Below are 23,173 nucleotides of genomic sequence, written 5' to 3'. Positions count from 1 at the left end.
GTGTAGATATGAAATTAGTGGCTTGGATATGTGTTTTGTAAATGCTTTTTTTAAAAAGGGAAGATAGATGTTAATGACCAAGGGACTAGCCCAACGCAAACAAGGTCACAAGGGAAGCATCCAGAGAAAACATCTGGAAGTAGTACTAATGCTAAAAGCAAGTCAGAAGACCAGGCCAAAATACTTGGTTGCCAAGGAAGAAAACAATGTTAACAGTCAGAGAATTTCCTCCCTCCAGCTCAAAAGGAAGCTTGGCAAAGCAATTGCATGAAGAGGCTACCAAGGGAAAGAACGTTCCTCTCCCATACACACACACCGATGTGTACACATACACAATTGCTTTGAAAAGAACTTGTGAAGAAAATACATCTGATTTTAGACTGCACTAATACGTCAGGAATGGGATGTCTATTAAGTATGGTCATGGTCATGTGAAAGCACCTGTGCTGCTCCTTTAGGAGTAGGATCTTCATTGCTCAGAAAGCACTTATTAAAACTTTGCTTTCCTTGAAGAAATGTGAACTCACAAAAAAGAATGCTGAAAAGCTCCTATAGAATTACAAAACCAGCTAAAGTCACTGGAGCAGCAAGACTGGCATACACAGGAAGCTTTTAAAGCAAGGGGGACACAATTAAAGCCTTTTCAGTATGTACAGAAGGTTTAAAGATGCTGTGTGTTGAAAGAGGCAAATCAAATGATAGTTTTATAACCAGCAACTTGAGTTTGATGATCCTCCTTCACAATTTGTTAACAAGCCAGTATTCTTCAGCTCTACAGGAAACGGATGATTTATCAGCTTGCATAAAATAGGCCAGCTGTAGATTCTGAGCTCAGATATGCAATTACTTGTACTTCATATGCACCAGGGATCATTACTGCAAAGTTCACATGCGGGCCATAGTGTAAAGATTACAAAGATCTGAAAGTGAGAATTTAGAAGTTCTGTATTATCGGGATATGCAATAGACAGCAGCAACACAGTATAGTTGACTAAGCAGTTCTACTCTTCTATTTCCATCTCTCTCTCAAAAGAAAGTCTTGTTTCATCATTAGCAGGATCTTTGGCTCTTAGCACATGGCTTGCACTAATCTGTGCCCCTGTAGTGAAAACAGCAGTAGCCTGAGACAACCTTGTAGCTATCATCTGGAACAAGAATATATTTGGAGTCTGATGTCTTGATTTAGATTAACCAACTTTATTGTAGCATAAGTTTTCGAGAACCACAGTTCTCTTTGTCAGATGCAATAAAGTTGGTTAGTCTTAAAGATGCTGCTACTGGACTCTATACTATGGCCAAATCCACACTTACCCAGCACAGCGCTAAGCAGGCAGAGTGAGAGCGTTTTTCTGGCGCGATTTATGACGTCATCGCACCATGATGCCGCTCTCGTGGCGCGATGACATCATAAAACACGCCAGAAAGACGCTCTCACTCCGCCTGCTTAGTGCTGTGCCGGGTAAGTGTGGATTCGGCCTATTTTGCGACTACAGACTAACATGGCTAACTCCTCTTGATTTAGATTGTATTTGTGTTTGTATTTCATTTTGTAAGCTACTTTGAGCTCCTAAAGTGACAGAATAATGGAGTAAAAATAATTGAACCAACAATGGGAGGGCATCAAAACATTAGTAACAAGATCAAATGGAATCATTAGATATTCTCCCTTCAGCCTTTTCTCTTTATTTTTCAGTCCAGCCCTCTGAGCATTTCAAACTGCTGCTTCTGGAGAATGGGGAAGCCTCAGAAAAATTGGGGGGGGGGTCAAAGTGTGGTGGCCCCATCCAACACCAGTGTATAATTACTTCCTCTTAAGTCTGTATGTATAGGAAGTGTACACATAAACACAGTTCCCATGATTAGGAATATTTGACAAAGAGGCACGGCAATATGTACACACACGTCCTGTGTATGTAGACACCCAGCCTATGATTGTGTTGGGCCAGCACACCTGAGCCCCCTCCTCTTTTACGTAATGTCACCCATAGAGGGCTTTAATGCCACTTTTAAATTGAAGTTTCAAAACAGTGGAAATAAGCCCTTGCAATAACGTAAGCATTCAGCAAAATCAAAACACTGTGCTATCACAAATGAACAGTACTATTTTGATACTTTGTTGAATCTTGATTTGTCATTTTCACTTATTTTAATGGACTGTTATATTTTATAGTGATTGCATTTTTTGTTTTATTGGTGAATCACATTGAGTGGATATTGTGCCCAGAAAAGCAGCACAAATAAATCGCTTTTTTAAAGTTCTGTGATAAATAGGAAACAACCGATTCAAGAAGTGAATCCTGAGAAAATGGGATATGAAGGGGGAAAGCTTGTGTGCTAAGTGGCAGGATGGGATGGTACTGGGCACCCAAATATATTCACAGTCAGCCATGGGTTTGTTTTGCTTTTCCCTTTCCATGATTATTCTGATTTCAGTATGAATAAGCAGGGCTTTTTTTCAGGGGGAACACAGGGGAACAGAGTTCTGGAACCTCTTGAAAATGGTCACATGGGTGGTGGCCCCGCCCCCTGATCTCCAGACAGAGGGGAGTTTAGAGTGCCCTCTGCACCACTCAGCGGTGCGGAGGGCAATCTAAACTCCCCTCTGTCTGGAGATCAGGGGATGGGGCCACCACCCATGTGACCATTTTCTCCAAGGGCAACCCATTGAGTTCCACCACCTCTTTTCCCAGAAAAAAAGCCCTGTGAATAAGTAAGACAGGAATATCACAGAGGGGGATAAAAAACAGAAGTCCTTTCCAGAGAAGGGGGGGAAATAAAAGTGTATTTAAGATGATCCATTTTCTCCAGCTGTTGATGGGAAGAGTGGGAGAAGGAACAAGTATGAATTGGCAGGGAAATGCAGGAAAAAGAAGCAACCAGACAGCATACATTTGTTTGTGGTTGCAGTCTCTTAGCCAAGATTCACTGTCAAAGCTTATATTCAACACTTGTTGGAATGAAGTTCAGCTCAAGCCTTACCACCATTAGTCTAGATCTATCATATGAAACAGAAAATCTGTTTTATGTCTTGAGAGATTATCATCTGTGCAAGCATGTGATCCTACAGAGACTTTTTGAAAGCAATACATTCAGTGTAGCAGACCCAATCCATTTGGTCTCTGTTCAGGAGCTAATGATTGAGTAGACTGTTTCAATGCAAAAGTGATTTCTCCTGAATTACAAAATTGCTTAATGGCAAAAAGCTGAGTTTTCTGTTGTCTGGTTACTTCTTGAAAGAGTCAACTTTGCCAGTTTCATTTTACGTGTTAAAGATGGAACTGTTAGCTCAGACCTCTATATCAAATCTAAGGATGATTCGACTTCCCTAGCTCTGTCCTGTTGAAGATACAATCCCAGTCTTTTATCTAGATTTTACAATCATACCTAATTAAAACCCTGTAAACGTTTTCTGGTGAAATAGTCTATATTCAAACTTACTTTTAAAGCAATCAGTGATTTTTTAAAACCTTAGATAATACTCTTTTCTGACTATTTACATAAAAATACTTTGACCATACTCACTGACATGGCTGTCAGAATTCTTAAGGTACTTCCCACAAGGATTGGATAAAAATTTTTCACATGTGTTCCATAACACACTGAATATGAGAAAAATCTGAAAATGGGACATTTCAAACCCAGAACATGAACTCTACCACATAACAGCTGTGCACTCTCTGGAACAGACAAGACACAGATGGGAAACAGTGTCGCTGGATATTCACCTTCACATAACTGAAGCAACCTCAGAAAATGGGTGAGTTGGGGGTGGGGGTTATGTGGCAGCCAGTAAATTATGCCTGAAAATTGGAATAAGTAAGCACCCTTCCCAACTCTTTAACAATCCTCATATTGAGGTAAGGAGATTTGCAATGATAGCTAGTTGTAAGTCTATCTTTTCCCCCTTAGGGAACAACCAAAGATTTCCAAGTGTTTGCAACTCCTGACACTTCAGTTAGCTAACCCTCAAATATTTGCATTTGCCAAGGACTTTGGATTGTTCCAAGAGCCAGTCTTCATAAGTCAAACTTCTGTCCCTTGCTAGGGGAATCCTGCAATTGTACTGTGGGGAGAAATAAATTATAAATATATAGCTGTCATACCAAGTATACAAATGCCTTTTAATTACTGAATGGAATCTGGCTAGGCAAAAATGCCACCCACTGTCAGTAAAAATGATAACAACTTCTTCAAGATCATTTCCATGGCAGTTTAGTCGCTCTGTCTTCATTGTAAAACAGTAGAATAGCAAAAGGGAATGAAGAATGCGGGGGGAAAACTGAAAGTGAAGGAACTTGAACTAGAGTCAGATAGTGTTTTCAGCCTCTAGATAGGGCTGGAAATCTCCCAGAATCACAACTGATCTCCAGACTACAGAGATCAGTTCACCTGGAGAAAATAGTTACATAAAGGATCAACTCTGTGGCATTTCACCCCACTGAGGTCCTTGCCCTCCCAAAACCGTCCCCACCCTAGGCTCCACCATCAAATCTCCAGGATTTTCCAACCCAGAGTTGGAAAGCCTATAAATATTCAAGTTCTTCTGTTTTGTCTATCCAAGCACACAAATAGTCATCCAACCACATGGTGGATTGGATTCCATGATCCCCTTCAGCTAAATTAGAAGCATTTATCTGCAGGAACAAGCCCTTAGAGCAAGCTTCATTCGACTGGAATAAGGCAGAAGTCATAGGATCCAACCCATTAAATATACATTTACTTGCAGCCCAGCACTGAAGGGCGGAGGAGAGGAGGAGGGCACGGTGACAAAACACACAACATGATTGTGGTCACAACTTTAAAGGAAGTCACAACTTTATTGAATTACAGCTAAAAGGAGCATTGACGATGCATAGGGGCCAGAACCCAAGCTTCAGTTGACCCATCCGCCAGCCAATGACCACCCCTCAGACTGCTGCTGCAGTGTGAGGGGAGCGGAGGCAGGGCTGGCTGCCCTTTTAAAGTCCGGTCACCAGACCTGAGGGAAGACTGTACTACTCAGGTCTGGTGATAAGCCCTGCCTGCAAATCCCCAGCTGGCCCCGATTGGCCAGCAAGGAAGTTTGAATCTGGTTGGTCTGTGGACCTTCCCAGGAGGATCCTGGGCCTGAACATGGGGGTGACCATGCCTCTTGCCCCTCTGCTACCCATGGACCACAACCCAGGCCGCTCAGGTGAGTCTGGGAGCTATTGCTTCCAGTGATTGTCTCTTCGTTCCAACCTATTCATTCATTCTTCCATTCATACATCCGTAGAGCTGTGCACTCACATATAGATGCAATAACTTATGAACTAAACATCCAGTACGTTCCCCTTTCCATCAACCACCTGGAATAGCTGTCAAACAGCTTTGCATCTGCACAGCAGCTACTGTGGTGCAGCTTTATTTCCTTGCAATGATGGTGTTTTATTTCTTTGCCTTGCAGGGGCTTTGCACTTGGGCAGTAGGTTACATTGATTCTACCCATCCTCAAGATCAGGTCATTAAATGATGTGGTGTGACAACTCCACTTCGCATCAGCCCATAATAATATGCACATATGCAAAATAACATTGATATCATGGACTTATAATAACACCAAATAGTTATAATTTTTTTTAAAAAAAATGTCTACTTATAATTGGTAGCTGACTGATTTGTTCACTCTTTATCTATATCATTGTTTGCCGAGAATCTGTGAGAGTCTGTGAGGGTGGGGGAAGTAGGTCTGCCATTGGGCTATTTGAGAATGCGCATGTGTGAAGCAGCGCTGACTGCTCTGCACTGTGCCACATTATTTGAATACTTGAAAAGGAACTCAATGAACAGGCTTGAACCTCCAGCAAATGGCAAAGTGATTGATAGACAATCACCTCCCTGTCTGCAAGTGGAGAACAGATGGTGAGCTGAACCGGTGGGTGTTCAAGCATCCCTAATCATAATTGAATACAAGTTTACAGCTACACAGAACTATAAAGAAAGGACAAAGAGAAGAGAACTTTCACAATTCTGCCTCCAGGTTCCCCCATAGATTGGCTCCCTTTTTATGTTCCAAGAGAGTCAAAAGAAACACTCCACCTATAGCCTTGTGTGGTCATTTTAATGCATCTTGCTGTTAAAAGTTCTTGGTTTTCTTTGATTGTTCTCTTGGTCAGAATATTCTGAATTTTTTTGAGTGTAGCATCTTTCCAGTCTAGAGGTAGTTATTTGACTGGAATGTAAATAACATATTTACAAAACTCTAAACCTTAAAACATTATTTAAGACTAGTAACAAAACCCGTTGTGGGGAAAAACACAATGGGCTCTAGAAAGGGGAGGGCAGGCAGGCTGGCATTGCCTCCTCCTCCATGATTGATCCTGGCCAGGTGAAGGCAGAGGGCAGACATTGCCACCTGCTCTGTTCCTGTTCTCAGTTAGGTGAAGGGGGCGGGTATTGCCACCTGCTCCACTCTTGATCCCAACCAGGTGACGGTGGGGAGTGAGCATTGCCATTTACTCTGCTCCTGATCCCAGCTGAGTGAAGGTGGGGAGTGGCATTGTCCCCTGCTCAGCATCTGATCCCAGCTGGGTGAAGGCAGAGGATAGGCATCGCCACCTGCTCCGTGCCAGATCCCAGCTGGGTGAGGGGGAGCTGACATTGCCACCTGCTCAGCATCTGATTCCAGCTGAGTGAAAGTGGGGGCGGGCATTGCCACCTGTTCCACTCCTGATCCCAGCTGGGTGAAGGCTGGGAGTGGGCATTGCCACCTGCTCCACTCCTGATCCCAGCTGGGTGAAGGCTGGGAGTGGGCATTGCCACCTGTTCCACTCCTGATCCCAGCCAGATGATGGCGGGGGGCAGCATTGTTGCCTACTCCATGCCTGATCCCGGCTTCGACTTCCTGCCATGGTGCACTCTTGGAGGGACAGGCTGCCTCTTCTGGGCTTTCATCCACAGCAGTGCCCTCTGGAGGTGTACCAGGGTAGGAAGTGAGTTGACTGGAACATGCTTAGCCTTTTATATAGTAGGATGTCTGTTGTACATTAGGGTTGCTAACCTTCAAGAATTACAACTGATCTCCAGACTACAGAGATAAATTCCCTTGGAGAAAATATAAACATCTCTAAGGTTGTTTCATAAGTAACTTCCCTGCTATTCTTCAAATATATACAGTGCAGTCTTAAGCAGCACCCTTCTAGATCCATCAAAGTCAACAAATTTAGCAAGGTGCCACTCTGCTTAGGATTGCACTGATGATCTTTCTTTAAAACTTAATGCAAATCGGAACTGTTAAAAATGCTTTGTAAATAAGGTCATCCTTGACCTAAAATGTCAGCAAGATGCTCAAATTCTCTGGTGATCAAAAAGAATTTAAAGGATCAGAGTGAATAAGAATCAAACCAAGCTTCACCTCTACTGATAATACAAAACAGCAAAGGATCTCGCAATCTGTACAGCCAAATATAAAAGTCCTAGTTTTCTTTTATAAATAAATTTCTCTGCAATTCTTCAAACATATGTTGTGGCAACACAACCTACGTATTTGAATCCCTACTGTTCCATTACAATAAATTGGAATGAAATAAATTGGAATGAAATAAATTGGAATGTTGGGCTACAAGCCAAAACAAGCCTAAATTCAGTTCAACTGCCCACTATAAATGCTATATAAATAGAGCAGGAAGAGTCTCCAATTGACTATCCTATCCATTAGTGTAATTCTTGGAGTAAAATTCTTTAAACGAACCAGAAAGCTACTTGCAAAATTCAGCACTGAAAAGCCCAGCACTAGAAAGACCACATGCAGTTTCTATAAGCCATATTTCTCGCATCTATTACCTTATTTAGGTATTTATAGCCTGATTTTCTCCCAAATTGGAAATCAAAGCGGCATACCATATTGTTTTCCTCTCCTCCATTTTATCCTCATCATAACAACCCTGTGAGATAGGCTCATCTGAGACAAAACGATTGGCCCAATGGTAGAGTGGAGATTCAAACCTGGGTTATTTAGATCCTAGTCTGGCACTCTAACAAGTCTCTCTACACAAGACATCTTACACGGGGATGCTCAAGTGAGTTACTTTCTGTGTAGTCTTATATTCTAGTGTACTCTTTGTCCCTAGCAGCGCATATGTATCCACAATGGGAGAATAAGTGTAAGATCTTTCACTTTAGTGTCCCCGTGTAAGATGTCTTGTGTAGAGAGACTCGACTATGCTATGTTCTAAAGCTATGTGAGATGATTAAGAATGATATGCCTTATAATAATTGCATATGGGGATATCCCTTTGAAATAGAATCAGTTGTTAGGGTTAGAGTTAGGGTTGTGTGGCCAATTGACTATTGTCATCCATAAAGTTAAGGTTAGACTTATTACTTGTGTGTAGAAGGTCTTTTCAAATAATTTAATGATGTCTAAAGGGGAGAACAGACAGCAGGATCCTTCCAAATCTGCCCTGAACTATGTGCACTGAAATGAATGCATAGAGCCTAGGACATATAGAATCATAGGGTTGAAATCTAGGTTCATCTAGTCCACCCCCCTGCACAATACAGGAAATTCACAACTATCTTCCCTCTCCTTACCCCCAGCTACTCCTGCTCCATGCCCGGAAGATGGTAAAACACCATCAGGATCCCTAGCCAAACTGGCCTGGGGAAAATTTCTACCTGACCCCAAGGTTGAAATCCACCTTACCCTGGGCATGTAAGAAGGGGCCACTAGAACTAAGCACTGATATAACCCTTCCTGCCCTCCTCTCATGATCTGCCTAGGTTCACAGAATAAGCATTGCTGTCAAATGGCCATCTAGCCTCTGCTTAAAAACCTCCACAGAAGGAGCCCACCACCTCCCAAGGAAGCCTATTCCACTAAGGGACTGCTCTAACTGTCAGGAAGTTCTGCCTAATGTTTAGCCAAAAACTCTTTTGATTTAATTTCAATCCATTGATTCTGGTCCAACCTTCTGGCAGCCCTGCAAGTACTTGATGATGGTCACCTATCAGTCGTCTCCTCTCCAGGGTAAATATTCCGAACTCCTTCAAACTTTCCTCATAAGATTTGGCTTTCTCCATGCAATGGACGTCCTTCCAGTACACAACCTACTGTGTCTATGGCAATTGGTTCATCATAGTGCTGTTTGTGAACTTACATGGTTATAATTTTTATTGTTCTATTTAATCTTTCTGCTATATTTTATTAATTTGCAGGGGTTTGCCTCATTTGATCATAACTTTGATTGGCTTTGTCATATTGTATTTTATATTGATTGACATGTTAGACTTGTAATATTTTTATAGCCAATAGCTTTCTGTTGGTATCTTTACATCCAACACTGGCACAAGACGAGTCCTCTGCTGTCCTTCAATTCGCCTGCTCAGAAGCATTCTGGAATGTTGTGCAGTTGTACAGTCTTCAGTTCCCAACCTTGGAACTCCCTTCCCTAGGGAGATATTCATCTATCTCCCTCTATTGTTGTCTTCCACTAGTGGGTGAAGACTTTTTTCATTTTGTTTTCCATTCACTCACTAACTTTTATCAACCCTCCTCCTGGTTAGTGTGTTGAAGTGTTCAGATTTTTTTTTTAATTATTGTAAATATTTCATATATTCATTTTGTATTTTAAATGCTGTTTCAGGTTTGAAATACTGGCTGCCTAGGGTCCCTGAGCTGGGTGGAAAGATGCTGTAGAAATGTTTCAAATGAATAAATAAACAAAGCCTTCTAACTACACCTGATGTGCAACACCCAAGAGATCCTCAGTGATACTGCTAATGAAAGAGTGAAAACCCAACATATATTAATAATGGCATATCTATAAGCTTAAAATGGGATGGAATAGACATGGGTTTAATCCCTATTCATCAAAGCACATAGGATGACTGTACCCTGTGTTAAGGGTTGCTGCAAGAATAAAACTGGAGTAAAAAAACATGTGTTGCCCTCAGCTCTTTGTAGGAAGGGTTGGAGAAAAAACAGTGTTCAGCAACATATGTTGATTGAATATTTTGTGCTTTCATTGCTGCATTCATAATTTTTATTGTACTGTGTAAGAACAGCACCTTAAGATACACATCTCCTATGGCTCTCCTTGAAAAGCACTCATTAGAATTTTTAAAAATGAACTTGATAAATATAAATATATGCTGAACCTTGATATACTGTCTCACAGCTTTTGGACTTTTTTGTCTTGTCTTCAAATTTAATATGATCACAATATCGATATGCATGTCTGGATCCCCTTGACTGCATAAGTTAAAAATGTGAACATACAAAAGTATTCATTTAAATGGTTAATGTTCATTAATGGCTGGTGCATAGATGTTCTGATACATTTGTAAACCTGCTAGGGAATTCTAAAGGATTCAATTTAATGTGCTATATTTAGAAAAATAAACATTGTAAATTTTAGTTTGGCCTCTGGGTGGCAGAAATATAATATCAAGATATCTGTTGTTCAGCTTTTGTTTATTAGTACACAAAGGAGTGCGTTACATTTTTATATAGGGTTGAGTTTCAAAGAGAGAGGTTCTCATGTCCTATGAAAATGAATGTGACAAGTTCTTAGTTAAGTTTCTCTGATATGAATAGGGCTTCACCGTACCAATCTTTGTCTGAATTGGAGGCAATATATTTTCTTTACATGTGAATACATCTGAACTTGTCTCATACCAAGACAGAGCATTCCCTTTTAGTCTAGAACTGTTTATTCTCACTGACAACTGTTCTCCAAAGTCTCAGGCAGAGGTTTTTCCCAGCCATGCAATTGGAGATTCTTTTATTCAATGGTGTTGCTAGAGACTGAACTCGGAATTTTATTCATGGAAAGCACATGCTCTACCACTGATCTATGGCTTTTCTCTCTTGTATACAAAGCAATACATTAACTTCACAGGGACATATATGAAGCTATTTTATACCAAGTCAGACCACTGGTCTATCAAGATCAGTATTACCTTGGACTGGCAGTGACTTTATAGGGACTCTGCTAGAGGTCATTCATACCACCTACTGGGATGTGCACAAAGAAAAAAAATCATTATTTCATATCCAGGCTTTGGAAGAGAAATTTTTACAGGGATTGCTTATATTGCAATAAGATGTTACAAGTTTGGAATTCAAAACCATGTGGGTTTTGTTGTGCTCCAGAGAGTTCAAGAAAATTATTTTTGATGGGGAATGTATATGAGAGTCTGGAGCAGCTTTTTATAAAGATAATGGCACCAATGGTTGTTGTGGATTTTTAGGGCTGTATAGCCGTGGTCTTGGCATTGTAGTTCCTGACTTTTCGCCAGCAGCTGTGGCTGGCATCTTCAGAGGTGTAGCACCAAAAGACAGAGATCTCTCAGTGTCACAGTGTGGAGAAGATGTTGGCAGGTAATTTATATCTATTCAGGAAGGTGGGTTTGGGTTGAGTCATCCTGTAAGAGTTTCCCAGGGTGTGGAATGCTAATGGAGGGAGGCTTCACGGTATCCCGAGGAGGTTCTTTTGCATATGGATTGGGGGTTGATATGCTAATCTTCTCTGCAGGGCTGTTGTGGAAACCATGCTCTATTCATTCTTAAAGTCTCTTCTTTCCTGTTGAAATTGTGCTTATGCTTATGAATTTCAGTGGCTTGCCTGTGCAATCTGACAAAGTAGTTGGAAGTGTTGTCAAGTATTTAAGTGCCCTGGAATAGGATACTGTGTCCTGTTTGAGTTAGGCTATGTTCAGCCACTGCTGATTTTTCAGGATGGCCAAGTCTGCAGTGCTGATCCACCTGAACATACAATTCACCATGGAGAAAGAAACTGAGGGTAAACTTCCATTTCTAGATACCTAGTTCAGCACTCCACAAACCTACAGTCTGGTTCTGGTTTGTGAATGATACCTTTATCATTTGGAGCCATGGTGAGGAAAAAATGATGGAGTTTTAAACCACCTCAACAATATCCGCCTGAACATACAATTCACCAGAAAGAAATCGAAGGTAAACTTCCATTTCTAGATACCTTGGTCATCCACAAAGCAAACTTTCAGTTAGGTCACAAGGTCTACAGGAAACCAACTCACACGGATCGGTACTTACACAAAAACTCCAATCACCACCCTCGACAGAAAAGAAGCATAATAAAAACATTAGCAGACCGTGCAAGACGGATATGTGAACCGCACTTTCTCAACGAGGAAATTAATCATCTAAACCATTCACTTCAAGCAAATGGCTACTCCAGAAATGAAATCAGAAGAGCGATTAAACCAAGGATAAATCAAACAACTAAGGAAAAACAGTCTCCCACAGGAAAAGTGTTTTTGCCGTATATCAAAGGAATCACTGATCAGATGGGAAAGCTTATGAAAAAGCACAGCCTACAAACAGTATTCAGACCCACCAGAAAAATACAACAGAGGCTACATTCAGCAAAAGACAGTAGAGACCCCCTCACCACTGCAGGAGTATTCCGCATACCCTGCAGCTGTGGACAAGTTTACATTGGGACCACAAAGCGTAGCATCCAGACAAGAATAAAAGAACATGAAAGACACTGCAGACTTGGCCATCCTGAAAAATCAGCAGTGGCTAAACATAGCCTAACTCAAACAGGACACAGTATCCTATTCCAGGACACTAAAATACTGGACAACACTTCCAACTACTTTGTCAGATTGCACAGGGAAGCCATTGAAATTCATAAGTATAAGCACAATTTCAACAGGAAAGAAGAGACTTTAAGAATGAACAGAGCATGGTTTCCAGTCCTGAAAAACATCAGGCTAATGAAATAGTCTACATCCCGCAACAGCCCTGCAGAGAAGATTAGCATATCAACCCCCAATCCATATGCAACAGAACCTCCTCGGGATACAGTGAAGCCTCCCTCCATTAGCATTCCACACCCTGGGAAACTCTTACAGGATGACTCAACCCAAACCCACCTTCCTGAATAGATATAAATTACCTGCCAACATCTTCTCCACACTGTGACACTGAGAGATCTCTGTCTTTTGGTGCTACACCTCTGAAGATGCCAGCCACAGCTGCTGGCGAAACGTCAGGAACTACAATGCCAAGACCACGGCTATACAGCCTGGAAAATCCACAACAACCATCGTTCTCCGGCCCTGAAAGCCTTCGACAATGTAATGGCACCAAATTTGCATAGAACACAGTCTTCTCTGTAATCTAAGGACCCCCTAAATTTCAAGCAGATTGAAAAAATGAGTCCTGTTTTACTGATCCCCAAAGTAGGTGCTTTTCTACGCAGCTGCACTTCTCCCCACTGATTCCTAAAATGGTTGCCAAGCAGCAGCCTAGTAAAAGAGCTCCAGGTCACCACCATTAAAAAAAACTCTGCTGATTCCTTTCATCTTCCTCTTCTTACAGTGACTGACTGACAATAAAAAAATTACCTTTGTGTTTGCTATCATTCCTTGTTGTAGTCCATTGTTTGTTTTCTTTTATAAAGTGAGGGAGGCTTCCTTTGCAGACACCCCTACCATTATTCCCTGGCGGGGGCTTGGGGGGGGAACTTGAGTGGCTGTTTCCCAGCCAAATGACACCAAAATTGCAGGAGACTGAGGATTGTCTGTCTACTAATGGATCTCCAGGTTTCCAGTGAATTGGACCAAGGGTTCCAAATTCTATGGCCCCATGAACAAAGTGCCCCTAGGCTTTCAACAGGAGCAAAGGAGTCAGCAGCTCTTTGCAACTTTCCTGCAAAGGTGATTGGCTGCGAGATCTCCCTTGCAAAGATCTGATTGGAAGGGAGAAATACCATTTCCCAGGATCTCATTAAAATCAAAAACACCAGCACATACTGCATTATTGGACATTAGGGGGATGCAGATTCTTTTGAGGAAAAGGTTTCATAATTTCCAAACATCTCAGATTTCTGTTACCATTCTGGAAAATCAAGGTAATGACCTGAAACAGTGGTTTCCGTGTATAGCTTTGGCTCAGGAATTTTGTTACACAAACTGCAACCACCAGATCTTTTCTATTGGTAGTTGGTAGGATCTGAGAACCTGCTGGTGATCACAGCACTTTCCCAATCAGCAGCAGACACAGAAATTGCTGCCAATATCTCCATGGTTATTATATACTTAGGAGATGGCCAGGAATGCTTATTGGCCCTGAAACAAGTTGTTTTGTAAGCAGCAGTGTATCTCTAGCCCTGCCAGATAAATGGCAGTCTTACAGATCAGATGCTTGGCAAGGAGTTGGGGGAGGGGGAGGGCACTAAATCTAGCCCTAGCCTGCCATCTGAAAATAGCTTGTTGGTGCCATTGCTGACAAAGACTGTAAAGCTGCAGCAGTTGCAGTTTTCCACCAAGCTAAACAATCCATATGCACAGCATGCACAACTTGTCATCCAGCTACAGACACAACATATGGAACCCCAGTTTCATATGTCTGTAGCATCTACCTCTCAGGACTGAGCTGCCAGTGTATTGTTCATGTTCCACGATCACAAAGCTACACTAGCTTGCCAAGTATGGTGGCAAGAGCAAATTGAAGAACAGAGGTTCATTATGCGATGTTTTTTAAAAACTGTAATTGTATGCTTCCAGTTGACTAATGACCATTTTAAACAGGTAATAGAAATCAGATGTTCTGCAGCAACACAACAATTTTCAGGCATGACCTTCAAACTGATACTGTTATTTGTTTTGCACAAGGTACATTGTCTTTGTTGCGGGCAAGCTAAAATTGCTAGTGTTTATGTTATATTTAGCAAGGCTTTCTAATGCTTGTGGTGATAATTTTTAGTAACCACTAACTGAATTAAATTAAGACTGTTCTTGTAGCATATTTAGCTTGATTTGTGTAAGCAGCCTGCATTCTTGCTTGCAAGATCATTTCACAAAATGAGACAAAGAGGATGCCAAAACTACACATTTTTGTTGCACAGCTCAGTGAGCAAATATGTCTGTCTTTCTTTTTGTTATTAAAATTATCTAACCCAACAACGGCTGCAAATCAAGGAATTACTTTAGGCACACCCAGGAGTTCACGGAGTACAGTTCAGAAGTGCACAAAATCCACAAGCTGCTTTCTGAATTTGTAATTTAGTTGAATAATTTAGTGGAGTCAAGACCCCAACACCCTTATTGGAGGAGGAAAGGAAGACCACCTTACTGATGGAAAACAGGGTAAAATATTTCCAGACCACTATCAGAATTGCCTCAGCATTAGAGGCGAGCGTGAACCAAAATATGAACCGAAGTTCGTCATGAACTGGGCTGGTTCATAGTTTGTGAACCGGCGGTTGATGGGAGCTCATTTTTCACAAACTGACAAATTTTAGCCTGGTTCATTTGGTTCGTATTTTGGTTTGTCATGTAGACAGTCTGGTGCCAATCAATCAGTTTCCTAGGCAATGGGGGGAGGGTGCTCTCTGCAGACTTTCTGTTGACCCGGAAGTGACGTTTTCATGAACCAAATGAACCAGTTCGCAAACCAGGGCAAGTTTGTGGTTTGTGATTCATGAAATGCAACAAACCATGAACCGCACGGTTCGCAATTTTCCCGAATTGTGCCCATCTCTACTCAGGATAAATAGACCTTAAAGAGAGAAGATTTTTGCCCTCTTCACAGTCACCGACACAATGTGAGTAGCCTTAGAAGCTTATTGGGACAAAAAGAAGATGCATCGTATCCCACTTTGATTGGTTAAGAACAAGGCATAAATCAGAGTTGGCAGATTATCAGTTTGCTGTTCTTGAAGAACAGCCTCAGTATTGTTTAGAGTTTACTCAGCACTCTTGTATGAGGAGGTGGGGAGCAGGAAAATTCCAATCAAAGCAAAATGAGAGGGAAAAGCCCTCCTACGCTCTGCTGGAGTTGCTGTGGGTGCTGCTAGATGGGAAGAACATAGGTAAGTAGAAAGGTAGGTAGGTAGGTAGGTAAAACTTATTGTACATAATCAAAGGCGATTACAATATACAAAAACAACTGTCCAAGAAGTGATAAATAAAACACAATAAAAGCAAAATAAAACAGAGCGATGTTAACATTTCCAGCGCCAAAACATAAATTGCAGTGCATTAAATGTGAAAGCAAAAATTTCATGTATATTTTCTTAGCACTCACTGCATAGAAAGACGTGATATAGGTAACAGCTTGGTGTAGTGGTTAAGAGTGGCAGGACTCTAATCTGGAAAACCGAGTTTGATTCCTTACTCATCCACTTGAAGCCAGCTGGGTGACCTTGGGTAAGTCACAGCTGTCCGGAGCTCAGGGTGATTGTTGTGGGGATAATAATAACATACCTTGTAAACCGCTCTGAGTGGGTGTTAAGTTGTCCTGAAGGGCAGTATATAAATTGAATGTTATTATTATTATTATTAACATGCAGGTTGTCATCAGAAAGAAGATGATATTATCTACCACTGATTGTAAAGCTAGCCTGAGGAGAACTTCGTCCCTCCCTTCCCTCACACACACACCAGTTGACAAAACGATTGCACAAGTGAAGAGAAATCCTATTCTGTTTTCAAAAATCCAGCACCCTCTGTTACACATGTTTTTACTTGACACTCCACAGACAAATTAACAAGTTACTTGGTCGACCTCCCCAAAACAACTGGCACAAAAGTTAGTGCTGCCCTGAATTCTTGTACCTCGTACACAAGTAGCACCATCCTCAATAGAGTTCTACCATTCCATTTGTCAATGGGCTCAGAAGACCACCAGTGTGCCAACGTAACTTCCAGTTTAAACTGGAAACAACTAGGGATATTCTCACAATTCATTTTTTAAACAAAGTAACCTGCATCTTGAAACCTGCACACTTCTAAATATCATTTATTTCAATGCAAGAATTAAATATTTAATTCTCTTGCACTGAAATCAGTGGCACTTAAAAGTGTATAACTTTGGCTAGATCACGCACTTGTATTTGTTCAAAACAAACCAAAACAGAGATTGACTGGTAGCAAAAATATAAATACTATATTCCTTCTATAAATTTTCTGGAAGTTTAGTTAAAGAACAGCCCCATCCATCTATTCCTGTAGAAACTATGAAACCTACTTGGTAAGAAAGTAGCTCCTTAGAAGTTAGACAGGATTTTGATTTTCTGGTGCTCAGGAATTCCAAACAGAAATACAATTTATTTCCTTTACTGTGGTTTGGTCCATTTTAGATTTTAAATAAATACAGGTGAGGCCAAATATACCCAAAGCAATTTGACTGAAGTTACATACAAATTCAAGAACATATTTTGTGTTGACTCAATTTATTTACATGGTAATTCTATTCTTACAACTCTGTCCTCAGCCTCCCTTTCTGTAAAAATATCTGTATATACAGAGAAAGAAAGAGAGTGAGCAAAGAAAGATATATTTAAAATGTAAACAAGATGTACCAGACATACAGATATAAAACTAAAATAACCCCATACTTAACCCCAGCTTTCCAAATATAAATATCTTACATTTGCATTTCTCATAAGCAATATGAGAAAGGGGAAGCCTGAAAGGTTCTCACATCATGACATTCAGCATGCTCTGAAAACATTTTTAGAAAGTTTCTAGACATTTGGATCATGACTGGAATTGAGGAAACGTAAATCAGCTGAGTTCAGCTCCTTCACACTTTGTGCTTCGCTCTTAAGCCAGAACTATGTGCCTTCTAAGTGGGTAGTCTTATCCCACTGACCTGTGCGCAATGTGGCACCATGTAAGGAGGCTTTCTAATGGCATAGTCAGAAACAACAAAGATTATGGATTTCAGTTCATCTATAAAAGGCAAATCATGTCCATACTCAGCCCTGATTCAGCTAAGGGGCAACACAAGGAAAGGGGATTTAATCCTTCAAACTTTGCTCCTTCTGGGTAGTCCAAACCAGACTCTCCGTGCTGTTATCAGAATTTTAAAGAGAATGAGAGATGTCTCTTAACATTTTTTTCTTAAAATTTAAGATACTATAAAGACATCTGCCTCCAAGAGCTTGTGCTGCCAGAAAGGGAGGGAGAGAGAGAACAAACTTCTGCCTGCCTGTGCTGAGAGATGCCAGCTGCTCAGCCCCACCCTCCTCCTCAGAATTTCCCTGACTTACTGAAGGAGGCAAGTGGTGCAGCCCTTATTTAAAAAAAAACATAATTGGATCCTGTTGATCCAGCCAATTACCGCTCGGTTTCAAATCTTTTGTTTCTGGGCAAGGTAATTGAGAGGGCAGTAGCAGAACCGCTACAGGTATTCCTGGATGAGTCCTCCATCCTGGATCCAATCTGGCTTCCAGCCGGGCTTTGGTGCGGAGACAGCTCTGGTTGCCCTCATGGATGATCTGTGGTGACACTTGGATCGAGGCGAGTTGGCGCTGCTGGCACTTTTCGATCGTGTGGCAGTGTTTGAATTGATCATGGCACCAGTTTGTTTGTATAATTTTTACGGTTTTTTTAAGATATGTATACGGTTTTAATTGTATAATATATATTGTTAGCTGCCCTGAGCCCGTTTGTGGGGAGGGTGGGATATAAATTTGATAAAATAAATAAATAAAAATAAATATTTACTTTCTTCCCCAACGGGAAAGCAACTTACAGCATTGTTATCTTGCTTCCATTTTATCCTTACAACAATCATATGAGGTAGGTGAGGGTGAGGGAGTGTGAGTTGCCCAAGATCATTCAGCAAACTTCCATGGCAGAATGGAGATTTGAGCCTGGGTCTCCTAAATCCTAGTTCAACCCTCTAACCCAGTGGTGTTCACTCTGCAGCTTGCAGAAAGCCACATTCACATTTCCCATCAACCCAAATTGCCACATGATAATGAGCATATGCCAGTTTGGTGTTAAGAGTGGCAGGACTCTAATCTGGAGAACCGGGTTTGATTATCTACTCCTCCACTTGAAGCCAGCTAGGTGACCCTGGGTTACTCACAGCTCACTCAGAGCTCTCTCAGCCCCACCCACCTCAGAGGTTATTGTCGTGAGGATAATAATAACACACATTGTAAACCGCTCTGAGTGGGTGTTAAGTTGTCCTGAAGGGTGGCATATACATCAAATGTTATTATTATATGCTGCTTCATTGAACACACACATGCAATAATATAGCTGTTAATATTTAATATTATCACTACTACCCTTTTAATTACAAGATTACTTCTGAAGTTGTAGGGCTGCCCCACCAGATTACTTCTGAGGTTATAGAGCTGCTTTCCCACCACCATTGAACCTTAACCAACATTTATGTATCTGAAATGGGGGAAAGGGACTTGCTGCTGGTGCTCTCCTCAGCATGAGGAGCAGCTGCTCAAACAGCAGAGTGAGATCAACAAGTCTGCCACAGGAGAGCAAGCTGGTCGGGGACAAAAGGGAGTAAACCATTAGCACCCCACTATGGCCAGCTTGCTCTTTTCCATGGTGGCTGTACTCTCTCTTTCCTGCAGCCAGCTTGCTGTCCTGGTAGCTGCTGGGGTACTGGGATAAGAGTGCAGAGGCTGTGAAGACAGGATTATTGGACAGGTCCTTTACTCCCATCCCTGGCCCAAGGCCTGCAGGTCACAGCTTACCTGTCCTTCACTCCCTATGGCGGCAGCTGTTTCAAGGCAGGACCCACTCGCCAACCACAAGCTCCACAGTACAATGGCCTTGCTTACTTTCCTGGAGCATGGGATGGGGGTCACACTGGGGAACAGTGCCTAGAAAAGTCACAGTTGGCATGGCAAAAAGCCACATGTGGCTTCCAAGTCTCTGCGTATCACTGCTCTAAATAGTACACCATACCAACTTCTCAACTGCTAACAGCAACATTGGGAGTCTCTTTTAAGGAAACAGTTCACAGAGATGCTTTGGTTAAGGGACAGGGATAATTAACTGTACTACTCTGTACTGTCTGTTGCTGTAAGTATGCTCCTACTGGGTAGCTTCTGATCGTTTCATTTGTCATGTATAATTGCTTATGCTTTATTTCAATATTGTTTCAGCTCTGTATCAGATTTCTGATTGTAGAAATTTGAAAACAATTTATACCTATTGCATTGTTTATTGAGTTGTTCCAGCTATTGATTGCACAGACTGACGCTGTGTAATCCACCTTGAGTCTCAGTGAAAAGGGCGGACTATAAATAACATAAATAAATAAAAATTGACACCAGCAGAATCAAATGAATATAAAAGGTTTCAATCTTCTTTTGTCGTGCAACCTTAATCCAAAATGAGCCTGCATACCCAGGATCTTCATCAACATTATAGGGAAATACTCAGTTGACAGGTAACAGATCATAATATAAAAGAAGCAGAACTATAATGTCAGGCTTTGTTTTTACCTTGAATCAAATGTTACGGCACCCACCTGGCATGAATTCAAAACCTGGGAATGGCCCATCTCCAGAATTCTTCTTTGAGGACCTGTAAGAGCAGTCCTAGTGACTGCATAAACAAGAGTCCAGCTTTCCTTTTGTCAAGGTCCTTGCTATGAAGTGATGTTCATGCAGGTAAGAAGATGGCTTTTGGGACCAGACAGGTGACTTCTTCATTTTCTGTCACTTGATTTGACAGCAAAAGTTACCATAACTCCAAGGTCCTTTGTTGCTCAAGCACATGATCGGACTGTCAAAGGTCCATCTAATTGGTGGGTATTACAAATGAGAGGCATATGTGTAGCCCAATGATGTACATGAATCAGAGCCATTATTTTAAAATATTTTGAACATCTGAATATATATTAAGGTAAACTATAATTCTTTACTACGTAAAGAATAATAAAACTTCACTAGGGATAATATGAGTTTGGGATCTCTAGACATGTAGCAGTTACCTATTAGTGCAAAAACCATCTCCAGAATGATTTTTTTTCCCTTTTCACTTTAGTAAAGTTGTTTTAAGAAAGACTGTTCTTTTACAATAAATCAGTCTTAAGTTTGACACTTTGGTGCTGTGCTATCCCAACAGACCACAGGTTAATGCCAGGAATAACCTTATGAAACAAAGACTGCTTTCATTACTGAGAATCCTGGAATTTGTAGAGGTGCAGCACTGATCTCATCAAAAGAACCCAGTCATTCAGCAATATTTGCACATAAGGAATCTCTCCAGAATGGCAAACTTACTGGGGTGGTACTGTTATGCAATCTGTAAACTATGAAATGTAAAATAAAGCAACGATCAAGTTGAACAAAATATAACGTTCAAAATCTACTGATTTGCTCAGATCAGACATAACATGAAAACATGGTTTATTTTCAAAATGGTTAGTATGTAAAACCAGTATTTGGCTCACAGACAATAATTCATATCCTGGCTTGCCTCAGGAATTGCTGATTTCCTCAGCTTCATTCTTTCCCCTACTCCAGCTCAAAGTCTAGGCTGGTATCCCAGCCTGCATTAAGGCAAGGGCAGCACAAGGAAACAAGAGAGATTTAAGCCAATTTGTCTGCATGCAAAATTACTGTTAAGGATAACTATGGTTAATAACATGAAGCGATGCTTTCAGATATTAATTTGACATACTTTAACTGTGGTTATGGCTCACCCTACATGGTTGAGAGTCATTCTGGTTAAAAAGTCAAACAAGTATCAGGAAGTTCTAGGATGAAGACTCCACTCTGCAATGAAGCTTGGTGGGAAGCTTTTCCTCAGCCTTACCTATCTCATAAGTTTGTTGTGACAATAAGATGAAGGAATTACCATGTATGCTGTTCAGAACTCTGTGGAAGGAGGTCAGGATAAAAAATGTATTACATACATAGCTGAGTGGGCTGTGACTTGACAATCATCCAATCTGTTAAACTACTTAATTAGCCCAGACTAATCTGAGCTCATCAGAGCTTGGAAGCTAAGCAGGGTCAGCCATAGTTAATATTTGGATGGGAGACCACCATGGAAGACCTGAGTTGCTATGCAAAAGGCAATGACAAACTCTCTCTGCTCATCTATTGCCTTAAAAACCTGAGAGGACAACATAAATGGGTTGTAACTTGATGGCACTAAATTATTGTTATTTAAATATCAGAACAGAGACAGTATCACTTAATTAGGTTAGATATAATTAAGAGCCAGACAAGTGCAAGTTGATTCCCTTGTGCACATAGGCTTTTCTTCCCCTGTGCCCCTTAAAAGGCAGTAATGAGGTATGTGATAACTTCTAAAGCAACATTTGTTGTTGCTTGAGGGAATGAAGACTTAGAAGTTTATATGTGCAGGAACTTTAAGCAGTCTTTGTATCCCAGTCATACAGTATTGATATTTGCTCTAAAGTTTAAAAAGAGAGATAAAAAATAGCTATTAAGCACTTAAGAATGGCCATACTAGATCAATGGTCCATCTAGCCTAGCACCTGGTTTGCCACAGTGTTTTACTAGATACCCTGGAAAGTCTGTCCTTGCTGCAGCCTCCCAATATTAGAGGTATGTAGATGGCCTGAATCCATCCACATTAATTTAAGGATACTTTGTTTTCTAAAGAACGTGCAATAATTTTTATTAATCTCACTGTTCCACTGTAGACCTCTACTGTATTGTTCCTGAAGGTCCACTGGAGGGGACCTGTATTAGCAGTTTATGGATATGAAATATCATAAACTCCTTGCCAGAAGTCCCAGACACTACCTGTCCCCAGGCAAAGCGGATGCCAGCTGGCCTGGATGCCCCAGAGAGCAGCAGAAATAACAAGGCTTCCTGAGAAAACTCCCTGCTTTATCCTATCAATGCTCTTCCATGCTTCCCCTCACCCATATAACCTAATCTGGCTATTTAGCATGCTTGATAGCCTCCATGCCCAATACTTACCAGGTTGTCAAGCAATATATTTTACTTATAGTCCAGCCCAGATAGTCATATCACACCTTTCCCAATTTATTGTTCCACCTCCGGAAGCCATTAAGGTATGGCTTTTGGAAGCAAGATGTTAGTTTTGCTCCAGGGTGCATTTCACCCTATAATTGGATTGTCTAGCCATGTGCTCAGTATATGTGAGTCTTGGTATCTAGTGATGCACCCCGACTCCATTGGACTCCTTCTCTCCATGAAACACTGGTTGTTTTGCTCCTCCTCCTCTTCTCTTCTCTGAGACTAGTAAATAATCATTCTTTCCCCAAAACTGTTTTCCTAGTTAGCTCTGTGTGAATGCTGTGTGTGATTTTTACTGCTCTGTTAATAAAGAAATTTTTCCTTTAGAACATCTGCCTGTTTATTTGAGAGTTCTCTAAGGGAACAATCCCGGTAAACATAGGTGAAGATTTCCCGGTTAGCATTTCCGTAAATGCTAATTCCCCCAGCTC

Source organism: Eublepharis macularius, chromosome 6, assembly GCF_028583425.1.
Source record: "Eublepharis macularius isolate TG4126 chromosome 6, MPM_Emac_v1.0, whole genome shotgun sequence".
Lineage (NCBI taxonomy): Eukaryota > Metazoa > Chordata > Lepidosauria > Squamata > Eublepharidae > Eublepharis > Eublepharis macularius.
The sequence above is the reverse complement of the archived record's forward strand: the minus strand, read 5'-3'. Positions refer to the sequence as shown.